Source organism: Acartia tonsa, chromosome 9 (assembly GCF_053477335.1).
Source record: "Acartia tonsa isolate MP-2025a chromosome 9, ASM5347733v1, whole genome shotgun sequence".
Lineage (NCBI taxonomy): Eukaryota > Metazoa > Arthropoda > Copepoda > Calanoida > Acartiidae > Acartia > Acartia tonsa.
The window spans coordinates 8,253,468-8,270,780 of record NC_137268.1 but is presented as its reverse complement, the minus strand read 5'-3'; the positions used below and the strand labels follow the sequence as shown (position 1 = coordinate 8,270,780).

Genomic DNA, 17,313 nt, shown 5'->3' with positions numbered 1-17,313 from the left:
CATTATGTATCTTTGGAAAAACAAACAAGAAACAAAATATCCAAATGAATGCAGCAAAAAGTTCTTTATCGGCCATTTACTGCAACAAAAAAAGCAGTCTAATCACCTTTTCGCCAAAAAACAAAAAGAATTAACGCGTTAAAATTATTTTTCAATGCTTAAAATTATCTTATTTTAATTAAGTTTTTGAGAAGCTCAGCTACTTTTAAAAACCAAATTTTGGTCTACCCTATAGAAGCTATCATGTGTTAACAACATTTATGTTAATAATCCCAAGGATTAATTAACAAAAGTTATTTAATTATAAATTTTATTAAAAATATCTACCAAAAATTGATAGAAATTGTAGTTTAAATCATAGAAATAAGAAACATATTTTAAGGTTACAAGGAATAAATCATAATAAGTTCAATGACATATTACTACTAAACCCCAATTTCTATGGCTTTTAGTAAATAAACCCTGAATAATCAGCTGTATAAATCTAACCATAATATTTTATGATTATGTCTTAATTTTTTTCCACCAAACTAACTATAAGCCATAATAATTTTTTTGGCCAATAATTATGAAATTATATTTTACGATATTGTGCCGACCTCCTTATTGAATGTAATATATTTTTAACATAACATAAAAATAAATATTAATTCCTTTAAATTTTATCTATTTAAATCAATAATTTAGTAACAATGAAAGGATAATTTGACCGAAAATACGGAAGTCAACCCTAATATAGGTTTCCCTAAGTATTTAATTATGTAAGCTATTTAAGGGTTAGGTTATGTTAGTATGGTTTTGCTCTATATTCCCATAAATTTTAAAATAATTTTGTTTTAATTTGTAAAAATATTCTATTTTACACATGTGATTTTAATTAACATATTAGCAATTGACAGCATGTTAAAATATTAAGGTATTCTTTTTCATATAGTATTGTTAATTCTTAGAAAGGGTTGGAGGAGGGCAGGGGTGGGGCAATTGCAACTTTTCTACTATTGAGATAACAATTCATAGGGCAGGTGGAGACATTAAGCTGTTTATTGCAGAAGTTCACAAAGTTTTCTTATTTGTTGGCTCAGCAAATTGTTTCTTTATTGAATTTTGATGTATGGTTCATTAAGTTAAGTGTCCAACGGTTTTAACCCCTAATTGTAATCTACAGAACGGCTAATTTTGTGTATCAGTGTATTGATAATAATCTTAATGATATAAACGTTTTTCTTTGGGTGAAATATTCCTGCTGTATTTTGTCCCCTCGTTCTTTTATAATTTAGCCCACCAAGAGGGTTTGACGTAATAAATACCCATAAACTGTCCAATTTCTGTGACAATTATGAAGCTTGACAAATCAGAAAACTGACTGGACACAATTGGAAAACCACCAAAGCAAAATTCTTGGATCCCCTGGTCAAGATATTAATTTTAATAACACCACGTTTCCATGCTATCATTTTAAGAATATACTTATGATTATGTTGGACTACTAGCTACAAGAACAATGAACAAGACTATTGAAATTTTATTCTCATACATTCGCTATTATGGGACTGCCTTATTCATACTAAATAGCCATTAGGTTGGTCCAAATTTTTGCTTTTAGCCTGGCGAATAAATTAGCAATTTAGCTGGTAGCATATATGAAATATTAAAAATCTAAAAATTGTCAACCAACTTAACCCCTAAAAAAATAACCCAGATAGGTTTTGTGAGCCATTCTATAGATGGACTTGAAATAAAATGAATTTTGAATTTAAATTGCCGGTAAATGGTGTCATTAATATGATAAGGATTGACCAAGGTGGCAGCTCCCACCAACACAGACAATTAGTCCCCAAAGTTATAAAAACTAGTCCTCAAAGTTTTATAATAACATTTTCTTATTCGTTGGCTTTGTGTTCTATAATTATATTATAATTTGTTGGTTCATTAAGTTGATTCTCCAAACGTTTCAACCATGAATTGTTATCTGCACAAGGGGTAATTTTGTGTATAATCATTGGAGATTTAGATCAAATTAAAAGCCATTGTCTTATCCATTTAGATCCCTTCATATTATTAGTTAATATGCACATTTTTCATTAATAATATTATTCTTTGGAATACTAGACTATAGCGATGGTAGTTTCTTGTAATTTATAGTTACACTCCTTGTGTATAGGCTAACAATTTAATGGGTGTGCTTATGAAAAATTTAATTTTATTCTTTTCAAAATTATTATACTTTTAACTAAAGGTCGTGCAACTATAGGGTAAGTGTAAATAGCCAAATACTTTTTTATAATTACCTATTATTTACTACTCTTTTTTCTATTTCATATTGTAAAAATACCATCTGAATAAAATTAGGGGGGGGGGGACCTTATCATAGTTTGGCGTAAATAAATAAAGGAGATAAAAGAGGACAAAAAATGTCCTGTTATATATATATACATATACATAAAATATCAGGGACTTAAAGTAGAGGGGATAAGGCGTCTATTAGAAAATAAATATTGTTGTTTTATTATTCTTAGGCATTTGATTGTATAATTTTAAGTTTCAGACAATTTTACAAAAAATAATAATTTTCGCATTTTCCAAATTCCTTTTTTCCTGGGATATACAACTCTTATTTATTATCCTCTGTTTAATTTTTATATAAAGAGAGAGAGAATTAAAATTATGATTTGTTACATTTATTATTATCAAACCCGCCAAATTAAAGGGGGGGGGGGGCGGGGGTGTTGATTGATTGGAAAACAAATAAAGGGGAATGGCAAAGGAGAGAAAAACTAGTCTGCTTTTTTAAATCAGGGAAGGGAGGGTGATACCAATTGAAGCAGAACACTTTTTAGCAGATTTTTTATTTTCTTTTGTTGTTTTATCATTATTAAGGATAATAAAATATATTACCACTTTATATCCCTTTTATCATTAAAGTAATAATAAAATCAATATTTTCAATTTTTCAAGGTAGCTGCTAGTTGGAAAAATAAAGTATATATATAAATTAAGTTAGAGATTTGGTTTTAATATGAAATGATCACAAAATTCATAAATGCATATCATCAATAAAGAAAAACAATAGCAATGTTATTTTATGAATTTTTTTTATAACAAAAAAAAAGACTTTAATTTCGACCTTTAGTTGAAAATTAAGTAAATAGCTGGCTACGGGAGGAGGAAGGGTGCAATAACCATTTTGAAAGCCATTTACTGGGTTATTTAACATAGTATAGAAATTAAGTGTCGCTTCACTAGTCCCAAAATCAATAATAGTATATATTTTTTAAGAAGCGAAGCTACTCTATAATTTAAATATGTCATATTATGTACGTCGCTCCGCCTGAATCAGTTGGAAAGTATTTATAAATAATCTTCAAATATTAATAAACTTTTTATTTGTTGTTAAAATGTTATTGCTGCACTATTTATGGACATATTTGTTATTGTTACTTTTAAAAATCAAGGTTCTTTAAAAAAAAAACTCAAGGATACTTAAATGCTAAATTTTAGAAAAAAATATATGTTTTTAATCCTAAACGTTTTTCAATTGACTTTATTGAAATTTCACTTGTTTACGGAAAGTTAAAGTTGATTACAAATTGAAAAGTATAATTTCCAATGGCATATCAGAGCAGATGTTTTAATATTTCCTCCCCAAGCCCCTTCTGAAGCCCAATACTGACCTAAATACCGCCCCTAGTAGGTCACCCTAATTTGGTTCCTTCCCCCTTTTTGCCTAATAAGTAACTGTCTCACTGTAGCTTTAGCGGTCAGTTGGTCTTTAAAAACAGCCATTTTTTGCATATAGCAAAAATTTTATTATTAATTATTTAAAAGAAAAGTATGTTTTTTGTTGTATATTTTTGTGTATTTTTTGTAATCCACAATGTTTTCCAATAAAAGTTTGCGGATTTTTTTTAAAAATTTGTTGTTTTGCAGGACAAGTGGCGGTCAAACAGGCAGATGTTCCCTCTGTAGGCACCTGTCAATAACCAGCGTAATAGCCTACAAAACAAGTGATTTACATACAAATAAAACGACGACAACAACGCAGCTAGTAAATTGAATTAAATTCAATCCCAATAATTAATTTGATAATTTTAGGCTTAGGTTTTTTAATCTTATTATACAGCTGTACGCGGTTCAAAAATAAATATGGTTAATTTTTTATAGATTTATTTTAATCAAAATGTCATTAAAAAAAGAACGGTATTTTGATTTGAGTTTAATGTTGCTTATATTTGTAAACATTGAACCTATAAAACGGCTGTAAAACTACGTTAAAGGAGGGAAAATCAAATACTGTAAAAAAAACCTAATTTTAAAAAAAATAATATAAAATATTTTGTTTAAGTATCTTGTTTTTAAGAATCATAATACAACAATAGACACAGAAAAACTTTAATTGCAATTTTTTAATAGAGTTTTAATGTATTTTTTTAGAGTGTTTGGTCAATGATTTTTGTGGCTGTAAAATGGTTTTATAGATGATATTGCAACACGATTTACCAGCGAGAGAGTACGTACACTCAAGTTAACAAAAATTTCAAATCTTAGATGAAGATAACTTTTTTAATAACATTATACTTGACGATTATCAATTTTGCTCTTTTTATTAACTAGATTTTTTTCTTCAAATTATGGCTTCAGAACCGATTAATATTCGCTAGATTAAAACTGGTTATCAGCCATACCGAAAAATCATGTATAGCATCGTATTTCAGATAAATTTCCACGGTTATGAAAATAAAATAAAAAATAATATAATCTTTCGTTTACAATCCGTGGAAAGCTGTCTATAATACGATGCGAACCATTTTCCATTGCTAACTTTTTTTATCATGCTTGCATTTGTACGTACTAGCACAACGCCCTGCCCTAATAGCCATATGCACATTTGTATGTATATAACCTAGGATACAAGGATAGGTTCATTCAAAATTAAATTGATTCCCTCAAATCTTTTGTTTATGAAGCTAGAATAGTTATAATAGTCGAATCATATTTCAGCCAGCTTTCCGCAGATATGAAAATGAAAATTTAAAGATTAATGTATTAATGATTTTTGTTTTAATATTCGTAGAAAATTATATATAATACGATACGGTACATGATTTTTCAGTATGGCTGAGAGAAAGTACTAATCCAGCGTTTATTAATTGGTTTCGAAGTCATACGTCCAACACATTATAATGTTTGTTAAAAAAAACTTCAGAAGAAGATTATTTTTTTTTCATTTTGATATTCCTACAATCCCTGCAATACAATATACACCAATAGTGTAATAGAAATAAAGAAAGGTTGAAATTTACGATGGCATAATTATTACAGTTTTTTAGTAAATTGAATATAGCTCTATGTAAAATTAGGGATCTAAAGGGATAAGACAATGGCAGATAAATTAATATACATCCCTAATGATAGTACATAAAGTTACCCCTTCTGTAGATTACAATTAGTAGTTGAAACATTCGGACACTCAACTTTAATCTGTTTAATTTTAGGATATATAGCTGAACTTGAAATTTCTAAAGTTTTTAAAAATATCAAATGTCTTAATACATAAAACTGTAACAAAACACTTTGAAATGGATATATTTATTATTAATTTTTATTCATTTTTTCCTGTATTCTTTTAAAGGCAAAACATGAAAAAAAAGATTTATCTGTTTTTGAAATGTAAGTTTTTTACTGTAATAACAGATGAAAATCAAATATATGTCCTAGTATCATTAAACAAGTGTAATGAATTAAAAATAATTTTTGTAATTTTTCTTTTTTTATTTCAAATGTTTATTTCGTGGGGGATGTACAAATGTTTTTTATTTCCTTGTTTATAGCTGGAAATAAAATGGGGGACACTACCCGTACTCCAACCCCTCCCCCCTATATTCATTTTTGGAGCGGGGAAGGTCTTGATGAGATGAAAAAATGAATTAACCCCAAATAAATGAACTACGGAATTACAAGTGGCAGAGCCATTTTCACATATCAGATCTGTAGCGCAGAAAAAATGTTTAATTTCCTTAATTCCGTCAGGAGCAGGAATCTAAAGGGATAAGACAATGGTAGGTAAATTTATGAACATCCCCAATGATGATTCACATAATTACCTCTTCTGCAGATTTTAATTAGTAATTGAAACTTTAAGACATTCAACTAAATGAACCAGCAAATCAAAATTCAATTAAAGTCCCCAAGATTGTTAAGTCAACGAATAAGAAAACGTTATTATGAGACTTTGGGGACTAGTGTCATAAACAACCCAAGGTCCCCTCCTCCCTGGTCATGTGACATATAGTACACACACCTCCCCCCCCCGTGCTTTAGCACCTTTTTTCAAATGTTACCTCCATACTTTTATATTTATATGTATTAAAAACCAAGGAGGTAGGGGATATTGGGCTGTTTATTACCCTAGTCCCTAAAGTTTTTAAAGATTTCTCATTTGTTGGCTTAACAACTTTGGGGACTCATATTGAATTTCGATAGGTTGGTTCATTTAGTTGTTTGTCCATACGTTTCAAGCAGTAACTGTATCATACAGAAAGGTAATTTATTGTATCATCATTGGGGATGTACATCAATTTATCGGCCTTTGTCTTATCTCTTTAAATCCCCGATGACAAAAGTCTAATGTGCATTTTATATGACTTCTTTTCCATTTCTTAACCGTGTGTAGTAATCACCCTCCCCATTAATTTCGCATGGGACATGTTGCTTTTTTTCTTGTGTTAGGAGGGGGGGGAGGGATGGGTTGTCAGGGGGTTTTAAGATCAAGCATTTATACAACCTTTTCTCAAGTTAGATGTGTACACACACTCACACACCTATACACACACACGGACCAAAAAAGTGGCTAATTTTCTAATTTCCTCGCCTTTTTTCCACCCCACTTTATATCACATGTTAATTCCCCCCCCCTCCCAACATTTATATCCCCTAAACTTATTGCATTTTTAGGTATTAAATCATGCAATTTAGTGTGTTCTATTTAGCCTAAAAAGAGCTAATAAACATATAAAGAGTAAGGAGTTTTATGCTAAATGAAGCATGTTTTGGAAAGCTTTATGTCAACTATGATATCAAAAATGTTGTCACATGTTAGCAACCTTTTTTAGGACTATCTTGGTATTTTCTACTAGAGGTTTTTTAGAGGATATAAAAATGCTTTTTTACTGTTTAAATACAGCTTTATTTATAAGGTGAATTCAAAAAAATACAAGCAGTCTAATGTATCTCTAAAAATGTCATGTTTTGTTAAGAGGCTTTTTCACACCCCTTATGCATTTATATTTTTGCCTTTTCAGACCAATTAAACCTTTTCCTTACAGGGTTTCTTGTAATATCTTTCTATTTATTTTCAGAAGGAATATTCCTGTATTATTTTTTTGCGAAATTTACACAAAAAAAACATATCTTAATTAGAGGGAAGCGGTATGGAAAAATACATGTTTGATTTGAAATGAATGAAAAAAAATACATAAAAAGAACTTCACTTAAGGGTAGAAAAATGCGCTATTAATGCCTTTAATTCCATATTTTCAAAGGATTAAAATGCATTAAAGCTTTTTATATGCAATAAGAGTTTTTTTTTAAATGATTAAACGCCACTTCCTTTTAGTTTGCTTTTATACTTGCGACAGTTAATTACATATGTTTTTTTTGTCAATTTTTACATTTTCATCATTTGATACATACCTAGAAAATGAATAAAAAATGATTAAATACATAGAGAAATAGGGAAAAATCAAGAAAAATTCCATAAAAGTTAAAAATTAAAATCCGCCATTTCAAAAAAACTGGAACAAAAAAGTTGTCTTATTAATTTTGAACAAGGACAAAAAGTTAATGAGCATTTGTGAGATCTAGTTTTGCAGAATTAGAGTAGAGATTTTAATTTAGGAGCTAGCTTTTAAGATAGGGATACTTATTACCTACATAATTGGAAATACAAATATTAGAACAAAATATACAAAGTCAAACGACATGATAATTATTAATTTAACCCAGGTATCTAAAGGGATAAGATAAATTATGTACATCCCCAATGATAATACACAAATTTACCCCTTAAGTATATTACAATTACTGGTTAAAACATTTGGACACTGAACTCAATGAAACAACTAATAAAAAATTAATAAAAGTCACCAAAGTTGGTAAGCCAACGAATAATACAGCGTTATCAAAAAAATTTTGGGGACTATTTTTTATAATGTTTGTATCTCTTTTCTTCATGAAGGATAAGGAATGGACGCACACTAGGCAAACGCAGTTTTTTAAGGTTTTTTCCAAAAATTTTCAAAAGTTGAGTACATGAGAAAATCTGGTTATTTTAGGCCTTTAAAAATCTATGCTTTTATTACTCTTATATTATATAAATTTTAAGAGTCTTTAAAAATTACAATAACCGGTTTAGCGTTGTTTAATTTTAAGGAAAATCTTCAAAAATTTTGCGGCAAAAAAACTGCGTGGGCGGAAAGATCCTACAGAACCTTCCAACTCATATTGGGGTCTAATTTTATTGAAAACTATAGAATTACAGTAGATTTTAAGTAGGAGTATATATGATAAGGTGCTGTGATTAAATAAGGTCTATAAACGTGCCTAAACTTCAACGCACGCACACACAAAACGCGCACAAACGAACACACACACTTAAGCGATGAAAAGGCTAAAAATTTTATTTGAAATCGAGAGATAATTAAGGGGATGAAACTGTTTTATCTGCTTTTAATTGGTGCAAAATTAAGTTGTGTTTTTCACCTTTTTACGAGGCGTCCTCATTTTGAGAGTAGGGGCATTTCTTCCCCCCGCCACCCTAGTAATATTTTTTAAATAAATAAAATTTTTACATCCTAAATATATGCTGTAAAATTCGGACGAATCGAACTATTTCAACTTAAATTTATTTGTCCTAACTTTTTCGCCTGTCAAAACTGTTATTTAAATGTGATAAAGCTTATCCAACAATTGAGATGTAATCGTTATCAATATTACAACCAGAACATAACATATGACTGTCCCAAATTAATCAATCCTATGGTAAACAGTTAACTTGGATGTCCAAAGATCAAACACCTTTCCAAAACTAGTGCGAAGCGCAACCTTTTTTTAGAACTTGTCAAAAATACAAGATGGATAGATAGATATAGTTCAATATTGATAGATAGATAGATAAGGTGGATAGATATATAGATGGATAGATCAAATAGATTAATATACAGGCAGATAGATAGATAGAAATGATAGATAGATAGAAATGATAGATAGATAGATAGTATAGATAGATACATAGATAGATAGATAGATAGATATCCTCCATCCCTTGGTACGCCACTGGTGTAATGCAAATCTATCAAAGTAACAAGGAAACGGCACTGGCAAAAAATAAAGGATGTACCTTCAGGGAAACAGGGATGCGACAATGGCAGATAAATTTATTTTCCATTAAAAAATTTCACGAACTTGGATTAATATGGCTTTAAAATATTGGGATTAAAGATTAATTTTTTTTGTCTGTTGGCCTATTCCTGCAATCTTTGTAAGATGTACATTGAGCATTGTGCCAAGTGTACCATTTATCCGTACGTCAGTATGGCCTACAAACTGTTGAATTTAGCAAGCTAGGAGCAGTGGAACAGTAACATACATTTGCACACAGTCCAAATAGGATGGGTGTAAACCCCTCACACACCACCTTCCTTTACATTATCAGGGATAAGACAATGGCGAATAAATTGATGTACATCGCCAATGATGATACACAAAATAATGCCTTCTGTAGATAATAATTAAGGGGTGAAATGTTTGGATACTCAATTAAATGAACCAACCACTAAAAATAAATAAAAGTTCCCAAAGTTGATAAGCAAACGAAGAAGAAAACTTTAAGACTTTGGGGACTAGTATAATAAACAGTCCAATGTCCCCTCCCTTCCTGGTGTGTATTATGTGTTTAAGATTTAAGCCTATAGTAAATTTACATAAACAAATTTTATGCCCACTTATCGCTCTAATTTATATCAGTATGAACCGAATAAAATTGAAATAAAACCATATAAAATTGTTTTAAAAGCCCCAAACTTCCTCATATTTCTGACCCTTCCTGTAGTCAAAAAAAATTATCAAACTTTTTTCCCTTCCTTATTTGAGTTAAAGCAGTAATTTTAAGGCTTTTACGGAAGTAAGGGTCTGTTATGTTGTTATAAGGGGGGCGATTGACCTCATCATAGTGCCTTTAACACCCCCTTATGGGAGGGCACCCTCCCCCCTCTACTGGACATATTCAGTAAAGTTATTACATCAGACTATATCACATGGTATTACCCCAAAAAAATGATCATAATTACCCTTTTGTGAACATAAAATAAAGATTGGGGGTGGGTGGTATTAATTATGTAATAAAAGAGAAGGTTCTGTCTGAGAAATTTCTTTACCCCCCGCCCCCTTCCCCTTGAATTGCACCTATTAGTGTTACAACCCATCTCTTTTTTTATTCCCCCCCCCCTTACCACCCTCGTCCCCCGCTGAAGGGGCTATCTATCTATTTAGTCTGAGTTTACCACAAGGGGGGGCAGGTGAGAGCATCCATCCATGGAGACACCTGCCATACCTACACCCTTCCCCTTTTCTGCCCCCTACACATATACACATCCCCCCTCATATCCTCTCATTTTTCACCACTATATAAAGAGTGTCCACATAAAAAGAAATCTAAAAAAATAGCCAAAAAATCCGCAAAATTGAGATAATTGTAGGGCAACCCTAAATGATCATTAAGTTAACAAAAACATTTTAACCTAAAAAAATTACTGCTAAAAATATCGGTTTTGCAATCGCACTCACAATATAAAGTGTAGATAAATGCGTACAGGGGGGGGGATTTAGAGGGAATTTCCCTCTTCACCACCTTTTTTATATGCTTAAAGATTAAGCTCTTTTGCTTTATACATAAATAATCTTTTTTTGTTCTTTCATCACTTGGTTAGGTAAAAATTTGTGAATTTTATTGAAAACGCCTTAAAATTTAAAATAAGTAATTTAGTTTATTTATTGAAGAAATTAAGGCATGCTTTATTTGAAATTTTAAAATAAAGCTCATTAAATTATTAAGAAAAGCCAAAGACATTTGGTTGTCATTGACCATTATGACCTTCGAAACACTTAATTCTAATTAAAATCAATTTATTGCCAATTATCCAGAGCGACAATTTTGTTCTTCTTAATTGGGGCAGCAAGGGGTTGGGTAGGGGGTGACTAGCAGATGTGAAAATGACCACTTTGAAAAATATTCACCTATAATTATTGTATTATTAATATTTGAAGAAAATCTGCTTCCTATGAAACGCGTGGCTATCTGGTTTCAATTATAATTCTTAATTATAGGCTGCCAATGTCTTTAAATTAATGGGTTCAATGTTTCATATTCAATTAGTAGTAAAGCTACTCTGTAACTTATTATCTTCAGGTTAAATATCCCTCTCTCTCACGTCTTAGAATTGGACTTAAATTGCGTATTGATATTCCAATTTTAAATTAAGTTCTAATAAACATATCTATCTAAACCTTGATTTTTAATTGAAATTTATAATGAGTTTATAGTAAATTTTATAGCTATCCAAATAATATTATTTAGGGGGGAGGGGTTAAGAAAGTTAAGGCACGGGCTATAATCTTCAGTATGATTACATTGCAACAAAAAAAATCCGCAAATTGATTTTTAACGAGAACAAATTTGTCCATAAGAAGCATTTATATGTAGTAAAGGCCAATTGAAGTTTTGTAGCAAAAAAAAGATTGAGAATTATTGTAATTAAAATTTTTGGTTGAAAAACCAAAGCACCAAAATATACCATGTATTACTATGTTCGAATGGTTAAGGTACAATGGAAAGAGATATGGCACATGAAAACAATTGTTTTAGCCTCCAACGTTTCAGTCATTTAAAATTGTAACTTTAATTTAATTTTTGTTAATGGGCTGTTTATAACACTAGTCCCCAAAGTTTTATAATAACTTTTTCTTATTCGTTAGCTTAACAACTTCGGGGACTTTTATTGGTTTTTTTTTAACTGGATGGTTCATTAAGTAGAGTATTTAAAATATCAGCCTCTAATTGTAATCTACAGAAGGGGTAATTTTGTGTATCATCCTTGCGGATGAACATCAACTTATAAATATCTTTTTCTTGGGATGACCTGTCTCTGTTTGGAACCAACACGGAGCACAACAACTTAATAATCCCATTATCAAACCAAGAAATTCCTCCATCACAGCTGGAACCAAAAACATGGGGGGGGGTATCATAAACCCATAGCTGGGTAAATTTGGGGGGGGGGTGTACAAGTATCTATGAATATAAAGGAAAGGTTTATTATTTATGTTGGGTGGGGGGGGGGGGGGTGCCCTTTCGTGTGGTCCCCTTTGTCACCATGTTAATTTGGCTAGTGATATACCCGACCAAGGTGAATATACCATAAGGTCCGCTGGTTAAATAGGTCTTGAAATAAACTCAAAATTATCAATTTGTTTAGGTAGAATAATAAAACAAATGATAAAAACTTGAATAGTTGATAACATATACAGCCTGCTAATATGCAGTAATTTTTAATAACATAATGTTAAAATTTTCTAACTTTTGTAAAAAAAAAATGCGCCAAAGACAATCTCTGATTATTATTCCTAATGCTACACAAGCTATTACAACAAAATCGAGAGTGAAATTAATAATTTTCAAGACATAGCTGAATAGATAATAAGCCAAGTTAGATTTCAGAGTCCCACGGTTTTTAGTAGCACAGCTACTTCATAATCAGAGCTTTTCCGTACGTCCAACTTTGCTAAATCAAATAACTTGTTATTGCTGCGGTACTTCACATATTGGCTTGTAATATGTAATCAAAATTCATAGATTCTAAACTTAATCTCAAATTTAGACAACTTCTATTAACTTGTACCATCAAATAAATTAAGATTTACTTAAAATTCAATTTCTTCATGTTTGATTTTAATTTAAAGATAGATTTAGATATCAGGAAGGGAGGGGACATTGGGATGTTTATCATACTAGTCCCCAAAGATTTAAAATAATGTTTTCTTATTCGTTGGCTCAACAACTTTGGGGACTTTTAATTAAGTTTGATTGGTTGGGTTTAGTGTCCAAACATTCCAACCTCAAATTTTAATCTGCAGAAGAGTAATTCGGTGTGTCATCATTGGGGATGTAAATTAATTTATCAGCCATAGTCTTATCCCTTTAGATCCCTGATATGTTTCAATTTGACCCTTTACTATCACAGGCTGACAACAGAAATCAGCTTAGTCCTAAAGTCACGCGGAGTTGATTCAATCCAAAAAGCTTGATGCGTGTGTCGACCAATCCAAGCAAAATTTTAAACAAATATTCAGCAGACAAAAAAGGACAATAGTGTAAAGACACTTTTTGTACTGAGAAAATTGAGATTGTGAGTCTAAAGTCCTAGAATTAGACTTTCATTGGTTTATTCAATCAACTATCTATATTTCTATTTCTCTTGATTCAAAAAGAACATTGGAACGCTGAGATTAGTCTTTAAAAACATCTATTTTACCTCTTAAATAAAATTTTTGCTTGACAACGAAAGTACATGATAATGCAAAATCTACAGGGATATGTATGTTACTTGACAAAAAATCTTGTTTTGTCCGATTCGTCTTCTATATTGTATTTCGGCATTTTGCTTTTTTATAGCATGCTGCAATTGTTTAAATTTTGGGGGTCAGATTTATTTAACATCCATTGTCATATCCCTAGAATCCCTGGTAGGCTGGAAGCATCCATAAACATTAATTTCCTTTTCTAAACAAAAACACAGCACAACAAAAAAGTTGAAAATTAGAATTAAAGACATAATGCTGAAATCCACCTTGCACTTTTATTTAATTCAAACCTCACGTCCATTGACTACTCCCCTCCCCCCTTCCCATCTCTTTGCTTCACGTTCCCCGTTAATTTTGTTTGTAAAACTTGTGCAAATAATAAAAATTGCAAACAACATATTCTCGCTGAAACAACAGGCGTCAAAGGTTCGATTCTCTGACAAATAAAAACTGTTTATTACACTAGTCCCCAAAGTTTTCTTACTCGTTGGCTAATAATTTTGGGGACTTTTGATTGTTTTGTTTAAGTTGGGTGTTCAAATACTCCAACCACCAATTTTACGCTAAAGAAGAAGTAATTTTGTGCATCATTGGGGATGTACATAAATTTATATGCCATTGTCTTATCCCTTTAGTTCCCTGTAAAAAGGGGACCTTAAAGAGTATTTAAAAGAATGGGTACTTTTTAAACTTTCTTTTGATCCCTTTATTTTGACAAAACTGCAAATTGTCCACTAATAATCATAAACATTAATTATCCTAAAAAGAAATGCATAGAGAAAACATACAGACGGATCCTAATTGATGAGTCTTTCTTAGGTAATGACAATTAGTTTAAAGGGGAAAAAAGTATTTAGATGGTAGTTTTGCAATTTTTTGGGAGGATAATAAAAAAATTGATTGACAAGAATATTTGGAAGAAAAAAAATTAATATTTTGATTTCAAATTTTAATTTTAAATTTCAGGAATCTAAAGGGATAATACAATGTTCAATAAATTCATGTACATCCCCAATGATGAGACACAAAATTACCCTTCTGTAGATTACAATTATTGGTTGAAACGTTTGGACACTGAACTAAATGAACATACCAATCAAAATTCACTTGAGTCCCCAAAGTTTAAAAGCTATCGTATAAGTCAACGTTGTTATAAAACTTTGGGGACTAGTGTCATTGTCCCCTCTCTCTCGGTTGAATATTGTCTTGCTGTTAATATGTTAAGCAATGGTAATGACAATATCAATCTTAGTTTAAATGACAGTAATTAAATATTTCTTAAATGCATTAATACTAAAAACCATGTTCAATATATCATAATAGCTATTGATTTATGTTCTATCTATCTATCTATTTTATATAATTGTATAGATAGATAAAATAAAAAGATAGATAGACAAAATATAGATAGATAGATAAGTTGATGGTCAAATGAACGAATATATGGATAGATAGTTTATTTTAACTTAAAACTTTATTTATTACTGTATATTAAAATGCAATCTACAATTACTTGGACCTATAATTTTCATTTTCGACGCGATTTGCCAAAATTCCAGAACCTATCAATTTTCCGCCGCGCAGTCCTTTCATGAAACTATTCAGTCCTCTGATGGATTGGTATTTAAAAACAGCGACATATTCAATGCAGTTTTGAGACATATTTTCATATAAAAATGTTAAAAATAAATGTCAAATAAAAATATGTGGAAAGTTTATGCTATTGAAAAATTGTTGTTTTAATAAATAATGAGAGAAAAAAATAGTTTCAGCTTTTACATTTAGACATAAGCTAGACCTTTTTAATTATTTCATTTAATTAGTTTCTTTTTTTTCTATTTAATTTTCATTAAATTTACTTCATATTATTATTATTTATGATTTTTCAATGCAGTAAAAATTGCAATTTGATAAACATACAAAAACATATCAACGGTGGTTATAAATTATAAAACTGAATAGCGTGATTTTTCAAATTCTATTTTACATTTTTTGCTTTAATTAAGCTGTAATTTATAATGTTTGTTTTTCTTCATTTAATGAGGCTCTATAATCATAGTTTTCTACAATAATTAGCATGTTTTAATCATGTATGTATGTTTCTTTTTATTAATACTGTACTCTTCTGATTTAAAAGGATGACAACATCCATTAAAGCGAAGCTTTTAGATCTATTATTGAAAGGCTAAGAGAACGTAAAAAGAGTAATGAACTTAAAATTACAGAGTAGCTTCGCTTCTAAAAACTGGAGTACAAATATTGATTTGTTTATTGACTAAATATTATGAAAACAAAATGTTTTTCCCTAAATATTTATATCATTTTTAAGTGGTTGAGTGATATAGAAATAAAGCTGGCCATTGTCGTCTCCAAATTTAAAATAAACAAAACTGTTTATACACAGGGCGGTAGGAGACATTGGGCTGTTTATTACACTAGTCCTCAAAATTTATAATAACGTTCTTTTTCGTTGGGTCAACAAATTTGGGGACTATTATTAAATTTTGATTGGTATTTCATTAAGAAGGGTGCCTAACCGTTTCAACTACTTATTGTGATCTACAGAAGGGGTATTTTTGTGTATCATCAATCTATCAGCCATCGCCTTATCCCTTTAGATCCCTGACATGCACATGTCTATAAGCTTCAAAAAGGAAATCTTTTCACTTTTAAAGCCCTTAGAGAGAAAGAGAATAATCGTCATGCATAAAAAGACAGTTAAGGATGTTTTAATGTTTAAAAGATTTAAAGTTCCCCCCCCCCCCCCCATTCATTATTTTGCATTGCGGATGCTGGGTGTAAATGAAGGTGGTGGGTGTAGGTTTATCACCGGGTTAAAGTCCCTGGCACCATTAATTAAGCAAATTTTACGGAAAGCATATAAAGTATTCATCCTTCATCTAAAAAGGTGTCCGGGAAAACTGCCAAAAAACAACAAAACGTGACAAAAAAGCTTCTAATAAACCTGTGAAACCTTTCTCATATAATAATAAAAATAAAATAAAAATATTATATAAAGTAGTAAGCTTTTTTGTCTGTAGCGATGGATCTCGCTAACTGCTGAACTGAAATGGTTTTCTTTTACAGCGAAGCTTCTTATAGGTCCTGTGAGGGTTTTAGACTATTCAATTGTATAAATGAGTCTGGGTTTGTTTAGGCTATTTTTTGCCCTTTTATCTTACTTATTTGTTAGTCTGTCCGTTTTACAATTTCCAAAAAAATTTGTAGTATTTTATAAACAACACTGATCTCTATATATAGCAATAGCAAATGAATGACAAGTGCCCATTAAAAGCTAAGAAATGGCTTTCCTATGCAAAGTCAAATTTATGTGATTTAAATAGATTTAGATTTTTCATGGATTTGGGAGGGGGGGAGGAGGGGGATAACCCAAACGCCCACATTAAACAACTTAAAGTAACTTCAAAATGGTAAAAAACATCGCCTTAATGTTTCCTTTCAAATAAATACACACACACACACACACACACAAGTCTTAAATGAATTATTTTCGCATAAAATTCGCAATTTTCTCTATTGCAATTGCACACATCGAATATTCGAGTTGGTAAAAAAATTGTAGTTCGCCGAAATTCTAGCGCTGTCTTTGACCGATAAAAACCTATAGAAAATCAGATTATTTCATTTTTTACCAATGTGTTTTGAGGAAGAAAGATAGAA

General features: G+C 30.5%; 1 protein-coding gene across 1 annotated transcript in view; it reads right to left on the bottom strand.

The window, feature by feature from the left end:
- Positions 1-17,313, bottom strand: part of LOC145328141 (uncharacterized) — a 72,719-nt gene that overhangs the window by 16,629 nt on the left and 38,777 nt on the right. The window lies entirely within an intron of this gene.